This window comes from Schistocerca nitens, chromosome 11 (assembly GCF_023898315.1).
Source record: "Schistocerca nitens isolate TAMUIC-IGC-003100 chromosome 11, iqSchNite1.1, whole genome shotgun sequence".
NCBI classification, from domain to species: Eukaryota; Metazoa; Arthropoda; class Insecta; order Orthoptera; family Acrididae; genus Schistocerca; species Schistocerca nitens.
Window position 1 is genome coordinate 29998443 of NC_064624.1, and position 22872 is coordinate 30021314.

At 40.1% G+C, this 22872-nt stretch overlaps 1 protein-coding gene across 1 annotated transcript in view; it reads left to right on the forward strand.

The window, feature by feature from the left end:
• The window catches only part of LOC126213130 (uncharacterized), an 86749-nt gene that overhangs the window by 38429 nt on the left and 25448 nt on the right, over positions 1 to 22872 (forward strand). The gene's annotated exons all lie outside the window — the stretch shown is intronic.

Below are 22872 nucleotides of genomic sequence, written 5' to 3' on the forward strand. Positions count from 1 at the left end.
CGGCGCACGACCGATGGGACACAGAAACTTGGAGGTAGTGATTAAGTGTGGATTTTCCCGTATGGCCATTTCACAAGTGTACCATGAATAAAGGGATCTGATAAAAATTCAAATCTCCGACATCGCTGCGACCAGAAAAAGATCCTGCAAGAGCGGAACCAACGATGGTTGAAGAGATTCGTTCAGCGTGACAGAAGTGCAAATGTTGCGCAAACTGCTGTAGATTTGAATGGTGGGTCATCAACAAGTGTCAGCGTGCGAACCATTCAACGAAACATCGTCGATGAGGACTTGCGGATCCGAAGGCCCACTCGTGTGCCCTAGATGACTGCGTGATGCGAAGCTTTATGCCTCAGCTGGGCCCGTCAACACTGACATTGAACTGTTGATGACTGGAAACATGTTTCCTGGTCGGATGCGTCAAATTGTATGCAGGTGGATGTGTACAGGTACGAAGACAACCTCGTGAATCCATAGACCCTGCATGTCAGCAGGGTACAGTTCAAGCTGGTGGAGGCTGTGTAAAGGTGCGGGGTGTGTGCAGTTGGAGTGATATGGGACCCCTGATACGTCTAGATACGACTCTGACGTACGTAAGCATTGTGTATGATCACCTGCATCCACTCATGTCCATTGTGCATTGCGACGGAGTTGGGCAATTCCAGCAGGACAATGCGACACCCCACACATCCATAATTCCTACAGTGTGGCTCTAGGAACACTCTTATAAGTTTGAAGACTTCCGCTGGCCTCCTACCTCTCCAGACATGATCATTACTGAGCGTATCCGGGATCCCTTACAACGTGCTGTTCAGAAGAGATCTTCACCTCTTCGTATGGATTTATGGGCAGCTCTGGACGATTCATGGCGTCAGTTCCCCCCTGCACTACTTCAGACTTTAGTCGAGTTCATGCCACGTTGTGTTGCGGCACTTCGTGCTCGCGGCGGCCGCACACGATATTAAGCAGGTGTACCAGTTCCTGTGGCTGTTCAGTGTACACATGGTGGCCAGAAACAGTATGAAAAGCTTATAAGTACGTTGCAAGGTAGTTTGTGCTGAGAAATTATCTTTAAGAAAAATTTCGATGCCTTGCGCTGTTTCCGATTTAATTACCATTGACGTTAGCGAACCAAGTCGCCCTGCTATAGATTGCGTCACCATATGTGTTCTACTTTTGGTTTCCTTAAACACAAAAAGAGAGCAGTACAAAAATTGTATGTGGGAACCAGAGTCAAAGGCTAAGCAGCATCGTGCTCTGTCATCAACGCTATGAGAATAACTGACACTAATTGTATCACGCGGGCCGCTTCAATTTGTGCACACAACGGGTAGCTTCAGTTCTAGTTAACTCTGAAGCGGCGCCACTTATCGAATTCCCTTCTTAAAAATTATTTCTCAGCGCAACCTACCGTGCAACGCCATTACATGCTTTTCAGGCTGTTTGTGACCACCCAGTGTAGCAACGTGGAACGTGGATGACGTGAGGAAACGGATTTGGAACAGCTTCGGCCGCGGGGATATGCGTGAAGCCGGGCACATGGGGGTGGAGACCTGTGGCTTGTCAGAAGCCAAGGTCAACAGGCGGCACCGGCGCCGTGGCAAAAATTTGTGTGATCACTGAGATCACAGCGCACGGAAGCCCGGAGGACAGAATGCTGGGTTGAGGAGCCAGACTGGGGTGTGAGGAGGGGAGGGGGAGGGTTGGCTACAAAAGAAAGGCAGAAATCGCTCGTCGGCTTCCGACCAGATCTATGCATGGACGCAGCGTCCAAACGTCCTCTTGCGCCTCGCTGCTCAGGCCCGTGACCTCGGCTGCTGATAGGACTCTGCTATCCACACTCCCCACTGCAAAGGTCAATCACATTCTACACGGTCCATCCGTGTTTCAAGGTCGTGTCGGTTCCGCATTAAGTGATGTTGATGTTCGGCCTGGTCACTCGCGACTTATTGTCACTACTGTTTGAACTCACTCAGGTTATGTTCATTGGCTACAAATTGGGAAAATTTTCCACGTCGTAGTTTGGTTGGTTACCTAACATTTATGGTTACACAATCTGAAGTGACGACTACAACTGATAAGCCAGAGAATTTTTTTGTCGATAAACCTGAGTGTGTGTACATACTCACCACATGTGTAAATTATCGAATGATGACACTGTATCTGTTTTTATGGAGGGTCGTCGAATTTCTATAAAGTTTAAATTTATTGCCGATACGACTATATAAATGTGTTAGTTAGTTAGTTACATGTTACATAGATTATTTGAACAATTTTTTAAATGACATGATGTGGAATGAGTCAGTCTTCAGGATAAGTATACGTGATTACTGTTAACACTGATTCCTACTCATGCAACTAGACATAAAACTAGTGTCATCTTTTATTTTTCATTTTTCACTGGCTATCACTTTTTACAGAGAAATTCGTCGGTGGCTTTAGAGTTGTCCAAGAGAAATGATTTCAATTTAGATTTAAAACTTGCTTTGCTAACTGTCACTCGGTTTATGTTATTGGACAAATGATCAAAAATTGTTATTGCAGCATATGGAACTCCTCTCTGAACCTCTGACATTCTACACGCCATTAGCTGCGCGCTAAAATTCTACTTCAAACGTATATGTGGTAATAATTTCTAAGTACTATACTTTGTCTATAGATCAGAGATTAATTATTCACAACTTGAACCTCCAACAGGAAAATTTGTTCATGCTCTTAGCATCTCTGTTGTTCAGTTTACAATTACAAATTTTATACTATTTCGATCAGATCGATCAGATTTTGTCTTCTCTTCTCATTGCAGCATTCAGAATTTATGTATCTTTGATGGACTTGAAACTATGGGCAAAATTATGTAAATTTAACGCTGAAGAGTATAAATAGCTAGTAACATACAATGATATTACAATCTAGATCGGTTATGTAGTTACTAGTATTCCTTGCCAACACGTTGCCAACACGTAGTGTATCTGTCCTTGTGTATAAGTTATGCTGAACTCGATTAATTTCTATTTAAACTGTCTCTCTTATCTTATTCATGAGAGTTGAGCATCATATGATTATCTCAGTCGATGAAGTTCATGAAAACCTGCCAGGGTAGCCGAAAGCGCTAAAGCGCTGCTCCCTGGGATCGTGTAGGCGCGCCAGCCCCAGATCGAATCTGCCAAGAGGATTAACGATGGGGGCCAGTGTGTCGGCCAGCATGGATGTGGTCTTTAGGCGCTTCTCCACATCCCGCTAGGTGAATACTGGGCTGGTCCCCACGTTCTGCCTCAGTTACATGGCTCTCGGACATGTGAACACATTCGCACTATTCCATGGATTACACTAGATGCAGACAGCTGGGGTACACTAATTCCTTTCTGGGGGGTATGGGGTGGCGACAGGAAAGGCATCCGGCCACCCCCCCCCCCCCGCTCTCACCCCAAACATTAACATGCCACATCCAATTAACCAGTAGGCCCCGCAAGTCGGGATACATGCTTAGGAAAGAGAGAGAGATGGAGTTCATGAAAATAAACGATACGGTTGTCGAAGCTGTTTGTTGCCATGATTACATTACATCCGGATCAGAATAACAAACTGACTGACGTCTAGCTGGCTGTTTAAAGAGCTGCTACCATAGCTACAGCCAATCAGAGAACGCTCTTGGCGGCGACTCCCTGTTCCGTTCACCGTTGTCAAACTTCCCTTCTACTGCAGGTAGTGGCTACTGTGACCAGCTGCTGACGATGGTCACGGCCGATAACGTAAGCAGTTGTCGTCCGTTTCGTTGTGTGCTTTGTTTCTCTGTGAGGTGAGTTTATTTTGTCCTACAGAATGTCTGAATCTTGTAGCGAAAGTGTGCATAAGATAGTGGCTGGTAAACCGAAAGTTCAGCGATCTTCCCATATTTTGCGTGGTCAGACACTTGAGTTTGTTGCTCGATGCGGGAATATTTCGAGAAGGAGAGGGACCATGGTGCAACCCTATTGCCTCTAACGAAGGTAGTCGAAAGCACTGCATAAAAATATGTTCGTCTAAATCTGTAAGGAGAAATACTGTGCAGTATTGGAAGAGCCAGGTTCATCCAAACTGCAGACACTCGGCAAAAAGAGAAGGACAGCATCAAAAATCCTGTGCGTCACTCTTCGCGAGGCAGAGTTATTCTGTTTCAGCAAGAAGTTTTTGTTAACGGTTGTCAGAGCTCTCGGATTTGGGTACAAAAAAACTAATGGTACCGATAATTATAACTGAAGAGAGGTGACATCGTAGCGTGGCATTGTCAATTCTTAAGAAATAGCGTTAAAGTGCCGTTTGAAGACAATGGTTCGTCGGAACCTGTATAAACGCCGGTCATTCCGTCACAAAAAAAGATGATAGCACATGTGGAAGTTCTGCTCTTCACGTGAGAAAGGGCGCAAGAATTATGGTCTTGCATGCCTGGAACTGCATCTGGTTTCGTCCCCCACTGTCTCCTCGCTTACAAATCGAGGAAACCAAGCGACAACCATGAGGAAATTGACCACGATAGTTTTCAGGAGTGGCAGCTATTGGGCAAACTTAAATCGGCGGTCTGGCATTTTTATGGATAATGCCCCATAGCATTCATTTATTAAAGGCTCCAACGATGGCAACGAAAACATCCGACGCCTTTGGATGGTTGAAACGCCACAATGTGAAAATTCGGGACACTTCATGTAACGTGGAACTCATGAAAATAGTGAAAAAAATGAGCCACTATATCTACATTATGTAGGTAGCTAAACACCGTGGACATAGTGTTCTTAGGCCTCTCAATAGCACTGTCGCATCAGCGCAATCGAAATGGTTTGGACACAGATTAAACATTACGTGGCAACAAATAACAAAAGCCGCACTGTGGCAGAAATTCAAAATCTGTTGGAGTCACCTTGCCACATCCTGGGCTGTTGTTCCCATTGGCAGTTTCCACATGTCTACATTCTCAGTGGCCTTCAGTATGTCTTACCTCATACTCAGCCGATTCTGCTCGCTCACTGTCTTAACATTAATGAAGTTCCATTCATTTTACAGCAGCCACGACACCTCCCTCACCCCTAAAATAAGTCATCAGCATTTATGCACTGTGTCGTTAATTCCTTCAAATTCACAAATACATTCACTTTTAGATTATGTTTCTTAGAACATATTTACATAGTATACACATTTCTTTCAGCAATCTGTTCTTTAAGGACCTTATCTTCTCCTTTGTGAGGATGTGTCTCATTGATGACAGTATCATCTGTTATTCTCAGACAAGAAAATTCTTGTGTATTAACTACAGTATCCATATGAGACCTGAGTTTCTCCTGGCGTATACAACTTTCAAATAACTTCCGGGAATTCAGCCAGGTAACACTTTCAGCGAATTCCCGGAAGTTATTTGATACAGTATCCATAGTACATACTGACTGCCAGTTAATCACCACCAAAACAGACTGTAAAAAAACTTGTATATGTATCCACAACATGGGCAATGAGAGAAACAGCAGCCTATAAGTGTTACTGTAATTAACGTAACCCTATGTAGGTAACTATGGAATAGTGTTGAAATTGTAGCTCATGATCCATTTTGCTGTCAGCTGCTCCACATACTCAAGTCTTTTCCCTGCCAACATCAGCTCATGTAACGTAGTCACTACATTACTAAATTGTAATTGTAATGGTATGTCAGTTAAGTTTAACATATTCTCCATTTGTTCACAACAGTCGAGTTCCATTGTAATACTCGGGACCATGTCCTTGCTTGTGAAATTGGTCTGTATTATTCTTCACTGGGTGTGCACAAGCGATCCCTAAGGTTTGGACTGGAAACATATTGCCTAGTAGGACGAGCCTCGTTTCAAATTGTATCGAGTGCATGGACGTTTACAGGTATTACAGTAGGGTACTATTCAAGCTGGTGGAGGCTCTGTAATGGTGTGCAGTTGGAGTGACATGGGACCCCTGATACATCCAGATACGACTCTGACAGGTGAAACATACATAAGCATCCTGTCTGATCACCTGCATCCATTCATGTCTATTGTGCAAGCCGACGGACTTGGCCAATTCCAGCAGGACAATGCAACACCTCCAAACTTACTGATCTCTGCCATTGCATTTCTGGGTGTCAATACCAGGGAGCCTTGTTGGAAGTGCACTGTGTGGCTTGTCATCTGTGTCCAAGGCTCAAGTGTAGCAGCATTGGCTGGTGCATGCTCTCAGTCTGGAGTCAATCTACAAACTAGGAAGGGGCACATGATCTGTTGAGGTGCTCAGGTAGTAACGACCTTGTAAACTGGTGTTGTGATACCAGGACCGTGAGTGATGAGGGCACCTGTGAGTAGCGACCCCTGACTGCAGGCTGTTTCTTCATCTACCATTTCTTCATGTCGTGCACCGCAATTCTGCCCAACGTCACTGCGGAGCTGTCGTGTGATGAGAAGGTCGTCACATGCCCTCTTATCCACATTTCACTTCTTCTATTGACCGAGAACAGCGACGCCCAGCGTTGACATCATATGATTTTCTTATGGGTGGGCGAAGAAAACTTTTGAGACACACCACAGCTCAGGATCGACATGCAAAGTCTCAGGGGGTGGCAAAAAGGGCGTCATCTAAATCACAGCTTTCCTTGGGGAGTTGATTCCCAAGCTTCTCGCTGTCGAAAACGGCAGTTTGCAGTGAAACTAACATCATGACGATGTTCTTGAAAAGCTTTGACTCTGCTCACACCCAGTATATGATTTAATCCTTATCTAAGAACATCATTGACCAGAAATCCCAATGAACATAAAATTTTGCTCTGGTCTTTTGGGTGAAATCCCTGCTAGAGATCAGGTGGAACTGCAGGGGTGCTGGGGGTTTGCCTAGCTGCAGGTGCCTAGGACTCCTTCACAGATAGTCTCTGTACAGATAGATTAAAGTGCTCTACGAAGGAGGGTGAATGGCAGCGAGGATGTTGTTGAATGGAGTGAATGTAGAAGTAGGTTTTACCATTTTATTCACACATGTGTCAATGAACCATTCCTGTGTGATAGAGAAGCGTCGGATCTTCCGGCAGGTATCACCAGTCTCAGTGGCATTCAAGAAAGTCGCCTTGTGGCACATATCAGTGCAAACTTTGGTTTTCGACCGCGAAATTTGTTGGCATCAACACGCTATGGAAAAAGTCGTTTTCAATGACGCCCATGCTACCGCCTGACTATTTATGTGTCGATTCTGAGTGGCGTTGGAGTAGTAAGTGGGTACACTGGGTGCACTCGCAGATAACTTAATGAGGTTTTTCATTTTCTTATAAACAATTAGGTAGAGCACACTAGCCGCTTCCCTACAAACATTTTTTTATAAACGGATCACTTGAGCCTGCAAACCAACACACCCACAAAAAAGACACTTCAAAAATTTTCAACCAAAATTTTATGCTGCGAATCATACGTCAGATTCTGCAGCCCCTAAAATGAGAAAGTCACACAACAAACTCCAGATCATGAAATTCGTTATCATTATTTTTAGTATTTTTCTTTCCTTTATATTTTAGTTTAATGTCACTGTCCTTAAAGAAATTGGAAGTCCCAGTTATCTATTATTTAATTATACCTTTCTGCAAAATAAATTTAAATTTATCATCGAGCTCGAGAGAAATTTTATCTCCATATCTAGTTTTTAAACATTCACAATCAGTAATGTAATACCACTCATTTACTTCAAGCTCACTAATCTTTCCAAACAAATTAGAATTGCTTGCATTATTTGGCTTCTTTAGTAGAGTGTCCATTTATATAGAACAAAATTTTAATAAACTTATGGGAGTGACAAGTCGATAGTCGACAGGACACGGAAACATTATCTTGGTGAGTGAGGTTCAAAAAAATGATTCAAATGGCTCTGAGCACTATGGGACTTAACATCTATGGTCATCAGTCCCCTAGAACTTAGAACTACTTAAACCTAACTAACCTAAGGACATCACACAACACCCAGTCATCACGGAGTGAGGTTCTTTGGAGAAAACAACCAGTGTTCGTTTCCCGCATTAACGTATGTATGTATGGTGTTTGTGTGGTACAATAAAAGTGGTTATTCGCAGTATAAAATCCACCCAAGTGTTTTCCTTTATGTAGTGAAGTTACTCCTACATAAGTGGTGACAGCGTAACTAAGCGGTGTGACAGTAGACAAGTTTCTTTAGATATTTTCCGCGACGTCTCGTATCGACATGTCGTCTGCACAGAAGCTCTTCCGCGACATCGATGGCGTCATCCAGAATATCAAGAAGGAGCCCGACACGATGCAGCAAACCCCTCAGTACAAGCAGCCCGCAGGACACTCCGAGATCAGACCAAATGTGCTCGCGTTTTCATCACCCGCGTCGGTGCCGCTCCCACGAGCATCCCACTGTCCGTTCGCCCGTTATCGTGGTCCACCCGCGTCGCGGTTACAAATTCGGCCCCCACCTTTCGTTCCCGAACGTCCGGAAAATTGGTTCGCAATTATGGAGAACATTATCGTGCAGCAACAAATAGTCGATGATTTTGAACAGTTCACGCTAGTGATATGCAGCCTGGACCAACGTGCGTCGTCAGTGGTATCGGATATAATTATGCAACTCCCACCACAAGAAGCCTACGCCACCCTCAAGACGGCGTTAATTTCGCGTTGCACAAAACCTGTGGAATAGCGGATAACACAGCTCCTGTACCACGAGAAACGCGGTGACAGGTCACCTTCAGACTTTTACCGGCATTTGCGTGCTATGTTGGACACTTCCGTGTTGTCAGACACATTACTTGTGCACATCTGGCGACAGCAGTTACCTCCGCAGGTGTGCTTAACCTCAATTGCTTACGAGGGCCGGCCATTAAGCGAGTTGCTGCAAGTGGCTGATAGAGCGCCACAGTGGCCGCCGCCGCAACCACCTCGGCCAACGACACCAACCGAGCACGGCCGGAGCCGAACGACGCGGCGCTTCCAGCTTGTGCTGCCACGACCGCACGACGAGCGCCGGACGCGACCGAAGATTGCCGATCTCTCCGCGCTGCCATCGATCAGCTGACCGCCCAGCTGCAGCGGCAAGAGCCACGCGACGTTTCGGCGGCTGACACACACATGCGTCGTCGCCACCGACGCGCCCGCCGCGTCACGCAAACAACGGCACCGCTTATTGCTGGTTCCACCAGCGTTTCGGCTCGCAAGCGACGAAGTGTAAGGCGCCGTGCTAGCACCCAAACGCATCCCACGTCCTGCTTTACGCGCAGCTGACTGTGACAACAAGCTACTGCGCCTAAACTCACAGACGCATGGAAAGAGAACACCCCCGTTTCAGCACGAGCCTGATTTATGTGGATCGACTTCTCCCACAGCTGTAAGGTACGCAGCTTCACAAAGACTTTTCGTTCCTGATCGCTCTACAGGATGGATGTTTTTGGTTGACACCGGCTCGGATGTCAGCACTCTGCCTGTAAATTTCTTCCCCTCAGACAAACGTGCTGAAGAGACCACTTTGAAAGCAGTCAACGATTCAGTTATCCACACATATGGACAGAAAACGCTGGCAGTGGACATTGGGCTACCATAAAAATGCAACTGGACCTTCGTTATGGCCAATATCGACCAACCTATACTAGGTGCTGATCTCGTAGCAAAACATGCATTGTCCGTGGATTTACGCAAGTCACAACTCGTCCATTCTGCCAATGGATGGGTTATCCTGGGAATACAAGGACGTCCGACCTCTCATGCATGCCCAAGGGTAGATCAGCTCAGTGCACCCACCTGGGAGGACACCATAGCAAAGAAGGAATCTGACTTGGAGCTGACTCAAATGACATCAAAACAGTTGATGGCACAGCAACAGGCTTCTGCTGTTTCAACCGTAAAGGCGACACCCAAACCACGACATGGAACAAGAAAGAACAGGACGAAGCATGAGACGGTGCACCACATCCGTACAGGCCCACCAGTCTCCTCACGCATTCACAGGCTTGTACCTGATCGTTTGCGGGAAACCGAGACCAATTTCAACGAGATGCTACAAGAAGGAATTATACAGCCATCCAACAGTCCGTGGTCCTCTCCTCTGCACCTCACCCGTAAAAAGAATGGGTAATTGCGCCCGTGTAGTGATTATCGAGCTCTGAATGCCTGAACTGTTCCAGACAAATGCCCTGTGCCACATATACAGGATTTCACCCATTCACTGGCCGGGGCGACCATATTCAGTGTGTTAGATTGCCGTAACACTTATAATCAGATCCCAATGGCAGAGCAGGACATACCAAAGACCCATTCGGGCTGTTTGAATTTTTGGTGATGCCATCCAGGCTGAAAAGTGCTACCCAAACATGGCAACGGTTTCTAGGCAGCGTGCTCAGAGGGATACTATATTGTTTCGCCTATTTAGACGATATTCTGGTGTTTTCGGGGAATGTTTCTGACCATCAGAAACACGTAAACCAGGTGCCAAGCAGGCTTAGTGCTCATGTAATAACACTTAACAAGGACAAGTGCGTGTTTGGGGAACCCTTGGCGACCTTCCTGGGTTATAAAGTGTCAGCCCAGGGCATTTTCCCACTGCCAGAGAAGCTGGAGTTGTTGCGTACCCTACTACAGCCTCAAAACTACCACGATCTCCGACGATTCCTAGGAATTATAAATTTCTATCGTCGCCACCTCCCTGGAACAGCAGCAATCCAGACGCCACTGAACAATGCCTTGGTTGGACACAAGTGCCCAATCCCATGGAACCTGAGATGGACTCTGCTTTCAAGTCACTGCAAAACAGCCTTCACAACGCAGTGGGGCTAGCACATCCTGCAGCAGGAGCTCAGCTAGCCTTAGTAGTGGACGCAAGCCAAGTTGCAATCGGTGCAGCACTGCACCAGAGAGTGAAGGGTCATTGGCAGCCACTAAGTTTTTTCTCACTAAAACTACAGATGAGTCAAACTCGTTGGAGTGCATACGACAGGGAACTACTCGCAATGTATGAAAGTGTCAGCCACTTCTGCCCTTTCGTTGCGGGCAGGCAATTCACCATATACACCGACCATAGCCGGCCGAAGTGGCCGTGCGGTTCTAGGCACTGCAGTCTGGAACCGCAAGACCGCTACGGTCGCAGGTTCGAATCCCGCCTCGCGCATGGATGTGTGTGATGTCCTTAGGTTAGTTCTAGGGGACTAATGAGCTCAGACGTTGAGTCCCATAGTGCTCAGAGCCATTTGAACCATTTTACACCGACCGTAAACATCTCGTGGCAGCTTCCTACAAAATCAGCGATTCATGTTCCCCCCGCCAGGCCCACCACGTCGAGTTTATATGCCAGTTTTCAACAGACGTGCGTCACATCCATGATGCCGACAATATTGTGGCAGACTATTTCTCGCGCACTAACGGGATAAGTCCAATGTTGGATTATTCTGAATTGGCAAGGGCACAGACTTCAGATGCACAGCTGCAGTCCTTGTTGGTGGACCCGTACACTGGCCTATGTTTACTTCAGGACGCCCCCTGCAGCCCAGTTAAGGTATGGTGCGACACCTCCACGGTTAGATCACGCCCATACGTCACCCCCCAGTTCCGACGAAAGGTATTCGACAGTTTTCACAACCTGGCACACCCAGGAACCAATGCCTCAGTGAAGTTAGTGATGGACCATTTTGTGTGGCGTTCAATCAAGAAAGATACACGGGAGTGGGCCTGCAGCTGCTTTCAGTGCCAATGTAGCAAAGTGGGACGCCACGTTCATGCTCCAGTAGGACAATTCCCAACCCCAACAGCACGTTTTGGGCATGTACACGTTGACTTGGTTGGACCCCTCTCCGTTTCAGAAGGTTACCGATACTTGTTTATGGTAGTGGATCGTTGCACACGGTGGGCAGATGCTACACCAATCAGGGACATTTCTGCAGAGACTACTGCACGGGCATTCTTGGAAACTTGGGTAGCTCGTTTTGGGTGCCCATTTTTCGTTACCACCGACAAAGGATGCCAATTCGAGTCGACACTGTTCCAAGAACTGTCGAAACTCTGCGGCTTCCAACAAAACCGGACAGCTAGCTACCATCCGGCCAGCAACGGTTTGGTGGAAAGGTGGCACTGGACTTTAAAGGCTGCCCTGATGTGCCACGAGGACTCATGGACTCAAGCGTTGCCATTGGTTTTGCTGGGGTTACAGACGGCATTAAAAACGGACATCAGTTGTTCCTTGGCAGAGTTGGTGTATGAAGAACCACTACTGTTCCAGCAGAATTCCTTGCACCAGTTGCTCTCCCAGATGAGACACAACTACCCCACCTCTTGCAACAAATGAGGAAGCAGGCAGAGATGCTACGTGCAGCCCCGGCGTCTCAGCATGGCACGCACCCAGTGTTCATACACAAGTCCCTCGATACTTAGTCCCACATCATGCTGCGCACAGACCTGGTACGTCATTCGTTGCAGCCACCGTACAATGGACCATACCAAGTGCTAGGACGGTGCACACACGCAATGGATATCCTCCTCCAGGGAAAGTCAACCAAGGTTTCCATTGAGCAGGTAAAACCCGCTTGGACAATGGCAGCACCAACTGCAGTCTCACAGACAACTTCAGACACAACTCGCAACGTACCCACACCTTCCACAGAGCCAGACAGCTGTGACCCTCCGGAGCTCCACACCAGGGGACCTAATGCATCGGCGGAATCATCAAGCAGCACCCACACCCACACTATCTGCACTTGGGTAGGCCGAGAGGTGAAGTTTAAATACCTAACCATACCTGGTGCTCCGCACTTCAGGGGGGGGGTGGCTGTGTGGGAGTGACAAGTTGATAGTTGACAGGACACAGAAACACTCTCCTGGTGAGTGAGGTTCTTTGGAGGAAACAACCAGTGTTCGTTTCCCACGATAACATATGTATGTATGGTGTTTGTGTGGTACAATAAAAGTGGTTATTCGCAGTATAAAATCCAGGCAAGTGTTTTCCTTTATGTAGTGAAGTTACTCCTACAAACTTTTAAATTTTTAATCTTTATAAATATGACTAAAGTGTGGGATGATTTAAATTTGACATCTTTGACAAGAGAAGTAATAAGTATCTTTTCTTTCACTTCACTTTCTATTAGCCTTATCATTGATTCGCCATTCAACTTTTGAATATTTCTGCAATTTACAGTGAAGCCATTTACCTTCATCTCTGTCTTTTTATCATATTTCTCATAATCGTAACTTTTCGGGCTGGTTGAAGCCCAAGCTGTAATCCAGTTATTTCCCAATTAATCAGTCCATTCGCCTAACACACAACTGTTTCCACAGTATTTTTACCATCATCAATATATACTACAGACTCGGTATCAAAATATATAACAGATTCTCCTAGTTTATCTAAAATATCATATAATCTGAGTCTCATATTTGATGTAATGAATGCGGTTATGAAGATATCCGTAGCTGCATTGTTTTCCACATAATAATGCTTGAAGTTGTACCTCATCTGAACCATCTGCTCTGTGATAAAATTGATATCTAAGTTATCTAATCTATCATCCAGCAGTATCTCACAAACTGCTGTAAATTGGTTACATATTATGTTTGACTCATATTTTGCCTTCCCAAATTTCCCCAATAACGAATTCAGACATATCTTAGCAACAGTTCGTTTTCCTGGATTTTCCTTTATTCTGTTTGTATCTCAGTCAATATCCATTTTCTCTTTTACTGTTTTGGTATACTTCTCATCAGACTCAAAACTATGCGGACTAGTTTCGGGTTTGATTTTGAGAAGTCGTTTACATAATTTTTGAACAACTTGTTGCTTTGTTTCTGAAATCCCATACTTCATAGACTTCTAAGATTCTATATCCTTTTTCCATGGTCAACTCTACTTCATCTGTCACCCAAATTCCAATAAAACTTCTTTCTTCACTGCTGTGATTGCGTTTACTTATTTATTCTTCTGCACATTTGACACACAGGAAATAACAGTTTTTCATTTTCATCTATCTTTATTTTCACAGGTAAAACAGGGTGATAAAATTCTCTAGAAGCCAATACTTTACATTTTATTAAACCATACCAATTTTGAGTATAATATCTTGGTCTACATAGTATTATCAAATGTTTTCTAGGATAAAAGTCATGAATTTGCACAGTAGTATAAAGACTACATACGTCAATATATTTTATTTTTGAGTTAACACCATCTGCTTTAGCTCTTAACTTTATTGCATTTGTTTGGCCACCATAAAAAGCATCTCTTGGATTCAGCGATTCAACAATTTCAGGTAACTGCTTTAATTTCTTAAGCCAATATCTTCAGCCAATCACATTCTCACATCTCTACCAGATTATACCCAGCGTTTCGTATTTCTGCGCTTCTTCTCAAAGTCTTTTGATAAAGGTCATCCATTGTCTCCTTATTTTTGTTGTTAATCGTTTCACTTTTGAACTATTTTTTACATCCTTGCCAATAACAGCCATGGTACTGATAAACAGTATTAGTTTCTTTATCAAACCCATCTACTTTTGCACCAGCTATTCTCACATCGCCGCCATTAAGAGCATTCGAGATATTGTTACTGTTTAATCAAGCTATGGATTCTTTGCTATAATTATCTTTCTGTTCTTTATCGAATACAGCGATTGTATTTTCTGGTAAATATTTAGATATGTAAATATTCATGAAAACGCAGCGATGGTTAAATAACAGAATGGATCAATGTGAGCTATCTCTGGAAATTGTTTTCTCAGTTCCAAGCAACCCATTCTGAAAATATCTACATCATAATTACAGTACTCGTTAATTTCTTTCTTCATATTGAACACATAATTTTCTTTAACTCTGGAGCTATCCCATTTGAGAAATGCTTCTCTATCTTTTGCCTTCATAGTGTCAACACAATAATATTCAGTAGCAGCAATTGGTCCTATATAGTTTTCATTTTCTGGCGTATTGAATAAATGTAGGAAATAGCCTTTCTTCAATTCTTTCAAATCAAAAAGTTTTGGAAAGCTACTGAGCGTCCTTGGATAAAGTTACTGCTATCTATAATTTTTATACCTTACAGTTTCGTTCCTGTGTAGATAGTATATGGCCTTATTGTATTTCCAACACAGTGCTCCAAAATTAATTGTGAATCATAAACTTTTGCATAGTGAGCTATGAATGTATGATAACTGTTTTTTTCAGATATCATCCACCTACCGTATTCGACATTTGCCTTAAATTCATAAACAGTATCACCCTTAAAATTGTGGACAATTATAAGATTTGGAATGTGTGTTACAATTTCTTGAGTTGCTTCATAATCACATGTTTCTCTCAGTATAGGTACAATTCACTTTCTTATTGAAGCCTTTTTGAAACATCTAAACTCTTTACCAGAGACTACTTCCTTGCATTCAAAGCATTGGTAAATATAAAAATCTTTGAATTCTCCATTAACACAGCAACCTTCTTTATTACAATTTGGGCAGCCTTGCACTATAAAATCATCACCAAATCTTCTTTCACAGATACCACCTTTTTGCAATACAAGTTGCATATAACATTTATGATTTCCTATTTCTACTACTTGTTTACAATATCTGCAAAGTTCAATGCCACATTTATGTTCTTTAGACATCAAATAAATCTTTTTGCATCCTTCACACTTGTAAGCAGTATCACAAATGACTTGGTGATTGTTCAAACATTCTTCATTATAACAGTATCTACTGCATTTCTCATAATAAATCTTATTTACTTCACTTTCATGTTCAGGACTTTTGAATAATATACACAATTTTCTCTCTATTTTGCATTTATGTGTATCCTTGTTGTTGTATGGCTTGTTGCATTTATTACAGAACTATACTGACCCCAAAAAGCAGTCATACTGTTAATTACATCAAAATGGTTCTGGTTTTTGTACAGATAAATCTTTTTTTCTTTCTCAGCGCCACTATAAATAACCGAATTGAAATTTTCAGCACATAGAAAATTTATTTGGATATCCAACAATTCTTCAACATTTTTAAATTCATCTAAAGTAAAGCCAAGTAGTCACCCAACTGATTACATAATATATCGGTTAACTCTTTCTGCAATTTGTATTTGTCTCATACTCTGATTTTCTTAATTTCATGATTGTTGAGTTCTCATCCCAAAATATTATTTGTGTGGTATGTTAAAGTCACAATTACTGCTCTACAACAGCAGAGATTATCATCATTTTTAATTCTTGTGCTGCACCTTTTTGTCCTTTTGTCTTCAGTCAGATTATTTTTTTATCTTTACCGCCTATAGGAATTGCTAGCATCTGAATGTTAAACGATGATTCTGCTAGATATAGCAGTCTCATCAGATGTTAAGATGTCCCTCACTTTGTTGCAAAAGACTTGAAAAGACTCTCAAGTGTGATTTGATGCTATATAACCTGTAGAAAGTGGATAAAACATTTTTGGGTTATTGACTGTTATATTCAGCTTATCTCCTTTCCTGAAATTAGTCCTCTTTTTAGCTACATCTACCATGGAATTGAGTGCTTTCGTTATGTAATCTGTTTTCTCACTAACAGAATCTAGTTTGTCAATGTTAACTTTGTTAAAGACAATTTTATAGTCAACAGACCACGCTTTCAATTTTTCATTAAATCTCTAATTTCTTTAATCTAAAATAAATGCTTTTTAGATGGCTCAGGCTCCATTTTTTCCTCAGATAGTTTGTTATTAAATGGATAAATTTGATCTAGCCTCACAATTTTTTCTTGTATCAGAGGCCAAGCTTTTTCCATAATATAATCATCAAATCTGTAGAAATAATTTATATTGTGTACATTTGATCTTGTCTTGATCTTGTCTTTTGAAATACATCTGGGTGAAATGTAAACTCCTATAATCCAATGGCATAAACTAAGTCTGACTTCTTCTACATGGTGTAACCACTAATGCCAAGATTTTTAGCTCTCATTTTTAGTTCGTTTAATTTCAAATTTTCGAGATTCCTTGTAGGAGCTGCTAAATCGTTTGAAACGATTAAGTTGATAAGACCATCCTTTCTAAATCCGCTATATCCTCGCAAATTATTCCTTTTCCTATAATCATAAAGTTGAGTGACTTTAAAATCTCTCAACGATGCATCCATTTTATTCTCTTTTATTAGGGATAAATTTTCATCAGACTTTTGAAAAATGGGTAGTGGTAAATTATTTGCTACAAGCAAATTGATTAATCATGTTTTCTAAATTTGCTATATCCTTGCAAATTATCCTCTTGCAATAATCACGAAGTTGAGTGACTGTGAACTTTCTAAAAGCTTCAGCCATTTATGAATAAAAAACACCAGCTTTGCAAAAATTGAGAATTTTCATTTTCGGATGTTTTGATGTGTCTATTTGTCTGAAAATGTTTTTTGAGATCGCTTTTAACTACCCCTTTTCCAAAATTGCACACTGTTTTTTTGCCTACATTCTAGTTGATAAATCTTGCTTCTACTTGTGAGCTTGTCCCTAGATGTATGGCTTAAGTAAAAACAGCTAAGATTTGTAATTTCTTGACAGCCAATACATTTTTTAGAATGTTGTCCTCTATTTAACTCTTGTTGTTGTTATTTGTAAAAATGAAGAAAATATTTCATATCCTCAAACATTACCTAAGGAATCTAATAATTAGATATAAACTAAAATGTTCTCTTTTATTATTACATGCATTTCTTGCAAGCATTTTATAACATTCTTTACAAATATTTGAAAGCTTATCCTTCACATATTTATGTGAATAAAAGTTGTCAATTGACTTTGCATGTTTTACACTTCTTGTGCACTTCCATTTATTGCAACAAAATGTTCATTAATAATTAAAATTATTCCTTAATAAATGAATCCTCTTTCCTGTTGCTGTGGGCTTGATAGATGTATAGATAAAGTATTTACACTCTTAATTTTCCTTCTATCACTAGTATTTTTACTGTGTGTTTTTTATTTCATTTATGAGTTTTTAATACAATACACATTTCACGAAAAGCAAATAGTTATCTATAATGACACACTTTTAAGGAAATTCCACATGCCAGTATAATTAACAGACCATGATGCCAGATGCTGAAAAGAAAAAAAATTAAAGGGGGACCACCAGTGCCTCTTGAGAGGCAATGAAAAATCTTCAGTTTTCATCAATGAATCTGGCCTTCGCCACTCACCATGACATAAAAGAAATGTAATGTAAATGGAGGTCGAATCCTCTATGCTGAATTCATTCACGAGAAGAAGTATGAATTAAATTTAGGAACATGGTTCAATGACATTTGGGTCCCATTGTTCAATCAAAAAGACGTTTTGATTATGAATGACATTTTATGCTATATTCATTATGGAATTTCAGCCTGTTTAGCTGCTTGAAAATTTATATAATTCCATGTGGGTACGCTCATGATGTCTGCTGAAAAGAAAAATTTTAATTTACTAATGTATTTTAATTTACTAATGTATCTTAATTCTATATAAATTGCTGTTGTTGCAATTTCAGAATCGACCATGTTGACCATTTTCGAATTTATTCAAGAAAGGAAGTATGAATTAAATTTTGGAACATGGTTCAATGACATTTGGATTCCTTTGTTTAATAAAAAGGATGTTTTGATCACAAACGTCATTTTATACTTTATTAAGTATGGAATTTGCACTGGTATGAGTGTACTGGCTGAAAATATTGATAATATTAAAGGAATTTAGAAAAACTACTTAAACATTATAATTTGAAATACACAGAAATAAAATATAACGGTCCAGTTGCTTTAGAATACGAATATATTCAAAATGAAGCTAAACAGATAACACCAAATAATTTGAGTAAAAAAATATATCTATTTCAGTGCTGATTATGAACTTTGAATAACTTGTAATGAGTATGAGAACGACAGTACCTAATGAAATTAAAGGTTACTATATTGCTCATGAAGAAATATTTCGTTATTATGCTGAATATGTAAAACAATATAAAGTCATTCGATTTCAAAAAATGATTGAACAGCAAGCGATAGAATTAGAAGAAAGGGAAAAAGAACGCCTTCACATAAAAGATGTAATAACTGATGTAGTGGAGATGAAGAACGAACAAATTATATGCATTGTCATATCCAGTCAGTATGCCAAGAAAAATTATTTTACAGTTGGTGGCGTATTATCTGAAAATCATCTTTCAAGAAGTTGGAAGACCTAAATATCATAAAAAATTTTCGTCAGAAAATATAAATGTACTGATTAGAAATTAATAGATCAAATGCTTAACATATATTTTGGTGTACACAGAGTAGATAAAAGAAAAGAAATATAGAATATACAGTTTGACAGTCTCTCTTACTTCATTCAGAAATTATGTAACCAATCCAACGATATGGTTGATGGGGTAAATGAGGAGAGAAAAAATATCTTTCACGAAATTTTGACTGTTGCTGGTGTAGAATTTTGATTTACTGACCATTGGCAAAGACGTCCCACCGGAAAAGAGATTATGGAATTCCAGGGCGTCAAAGATTTGTCCCCTGCAGATCTTAAGCTAATAAAAGTCAGCGTGGCAATGTTTGCTACTCTGATGCTCTGAACCACATCTGTCACAAAAATTCAACTTTCAGGGTTTTCGACGCAGAACCCTGCAAAAATGAAAAGAGTTTCATGCTTTATTCAGGGTGGAAAGATTTCCTCCCTGCAGATCGAAAGTCGACGAGCGTCAAAAACCAAGGCTTATAAATGCATGATTCCAAGAAAGTCAGCGGTGTTTTTTAAAGTATTAACATACAGTACAAAGTTCGTCTCCTTTGAGATTGTATAAATAATTCGCACTTTTACTGATTTCTGAATGTGGAGATTATATCTTTTTCATCATCATCAGCCAGCTGGGGTGGCCGAGCTGTTCTAGGCACTACAGTTTGGAACCGTGCGACCACTACAGTCCCAGGTTCGAATCCTGCCTCAGGCTTGGATTTGTGTGTTGTCCTTAGGTTAGATAGGTTTCAGTAGTTCAAAGTTCTAGGGGACTGATGGCCTTAGAAGTTAAGTCTAATAGTGCTGAGAGCCATTTGATTTGCACCATCATCATCACAATAACATACAGATAGAAAGAATGAAAGTGTCATTTTCCTCATTCATAGTATTTGGTACATTTATATAGAATAATTTTTAATAGATTTGCTGTAACCTGTGGTCAACCGACTATTACTTTATCTTTATTTACCCAACTGTTGTGAGAATTATCAAAGCCCAACCATGTAACATAAACTTTATCTCCCTTCTTTCACAGAACTTTTTCATAGAGATACACATCTGGATATTTCGTCAGATATAAATAACAGATTCAATTTCGAACATTTCCGTTGACCAGTTGGCAGTATATCCTTTTTCAAAAAGTCATTTAAGATTACTAATTGTCACTTTATCTCCTTTTTTAAAATTAGCTTTATCATTAGGCTCAATGACGCCTATCTTATAGTTCATTTAATTCACCTCTGTTGGCTTCAGTTTTATAGTTCGATGGTATGTGTTATTGTATTTGCCAACTAGTTTCGATACTGGATCGATTCCCTGAAGAGCGATTTTCTTCCACATCTTTTCCTTAAGTGTTTGGTTGAATCGTTCAACAACAGATGCTTTTAATCCTGTAAAATACGAATAATGATTAATGCTGTATTTTTTCAACTTTGTTATAGAATTCTTTCATATTGTCTGTCTGCAGCTCCTGGAGCTGAATATTTTTTCAAGAGCATCAGCCAAATTCTTGCTTGTTTTGTCTTTAACTGGCCCAGGCAAATTTATAAAAGACATCAATGACAGTCAATAAATATTTGTATCCTCGATTTATCTTCGAAATTCCTTTCAACTTGCCCGAATCCCTTTCGACGATGTCAGCTTGCCATAAATCATCTATACAGAGAGAAATTACATTTCTTCAAGTAAATTTTTATCTCACTGGTTTATGCAGCTCATTAATGATTTCTTCACGAATAAAAGGGGCTTGCATATTAACAACTCTTAGAAATTTTTTTGACACATTTACTTTTCTTCTTTTTACAGACTGTGTAAAGACCTTCAAATCTGTATTGACCATTTTTGTTGTTACTCTGTGCAGATTATCTGCCTCAGTAAATTTTTTATACTTCAAGCAATAAATTTGATCGTCCTCAAGGACTAAATGGGAAGTGTGCTCGGCCATTTAAATAGAATAAATATTTAATAAGGCTGAAATTATTTCACCAAATATAATTAACTTAACATCAACTGAAACAGTTTTAAGAGAATCTTTCAATGTTAGAGTCAAAAAACTTGACTTATTTGCTATTATTGACTGATTAGAAGAAGTTATTTAATAAAGATTATCATAAACACTTACAAATATATTGATATCATTAAATGTTAATTCTTTATTTATATTTTGGCCAATAATCATAACATTTTTAAAAAATAACCCTGTGCTCGAAAAAAATGAATTTTTTGTTTGCCTCCAGTCATAAAATTAAAATCCATTTTTTGTTTATCATATACTTAATTTTTAAGATTACTTAAATCATCCAAAAATGGGGCTAAATATGTTTTTATGAAATAGTCCGATAAAGCTTCTTCTACTTCCTTTTTTGTAAAGAAATTCTTTATAGTGTTGTAGTTATCTTGATGAATATGATTAATTTTTCCATTAAACTGTGTAGTGGTGACATAGTTATTAAACTATGTTAGAATGCTTGTGTATTTGTAACTACATTTGATAACTGATTATCTAAATAATTGTTGTTCACTACATTCTTTGCATCAATATTTTCTATTTATGGATACATTCCACTTTTGATTTTTTCTAGATCGAATGCAGGTATGCTAAGCCCTTCAGTTTGACCTATCTTATTTCAAAAATGTCCATTTATTAAATCCAAAATATCATTTAACTTATAATCCTCTCATAACAATTTTAAAACAAATAGACACAAATGACCACGCAATACATCGAAATTTTGTGTTCTCCCGGTATTGTAGTACAGTTCAGTTTTCCCTGAATAGTTAACTAGTTGTTTTGGTATATTACCATCAAATGAATCGTAAACACTTTTTATGTTGTTAATCTTATAATAACAGATCCAATGTGTACCAACATGGTCAGATGTATCTAAATTAACTATTCCACATTCATATTCTCTTAGATGCCCTGGTAATTCATCAATGATGTATACACTACGAAAGTGTTTAGTTTTCAATTGTTTAGTAAGTTTTTCTATGTCAAAAGTAGCTAAAGGACTGTTAAATTTTACGATCAGCTCTTCGAATTTTTTTTTTCCTTCTTCAGATTGACACCAACTCTCTTGTCTAATGCTTGATTTTGTCTTTGCTGTTCTTCTAGTTCTTTATCAGATTTTTTCTTCTTTATTACTGCATTTGTGATTGTTGCAGATCCTTCAGCAAGTGAACCAATAGTTACTAAACACTGTAATGAAGCCAAACGTTATGGTAGAAATCAACCTTCATATTGTGTTAGTCCTTTTCCTTCCTTCTTTCTTGTTAGATATTCAATAATTTTTTTCGCTACAGGAATGCCTAACATAATGAGGAAATTTCCACCAATTTTCTTATCTTTGTTTCTCTTAGAACATCAGTCAAAAATGATTCATTATTCAACTTCAATTCAATTGGTTTCGGCTTGGTTTTACCACTAGGTAGCATAATATAATGAACAGTAAAATTGTTCATTTGTATAGATTAAAAATTTAATAAGATGACATTTTTATACTCCCTATCCATTGTCATCCACACCTAAACCTATTCCTAATTTTCGTTTTCCATACATTATTTCTCTAACTAAAACTGCTGCAACTTTTTCTCTTAATGAAGCACCACTTGCTTGCATTCTTTCTTTTGCAGCTAACTGAAGTTCTTTATCAGCCTGGTGTCTAGATTCTATATCT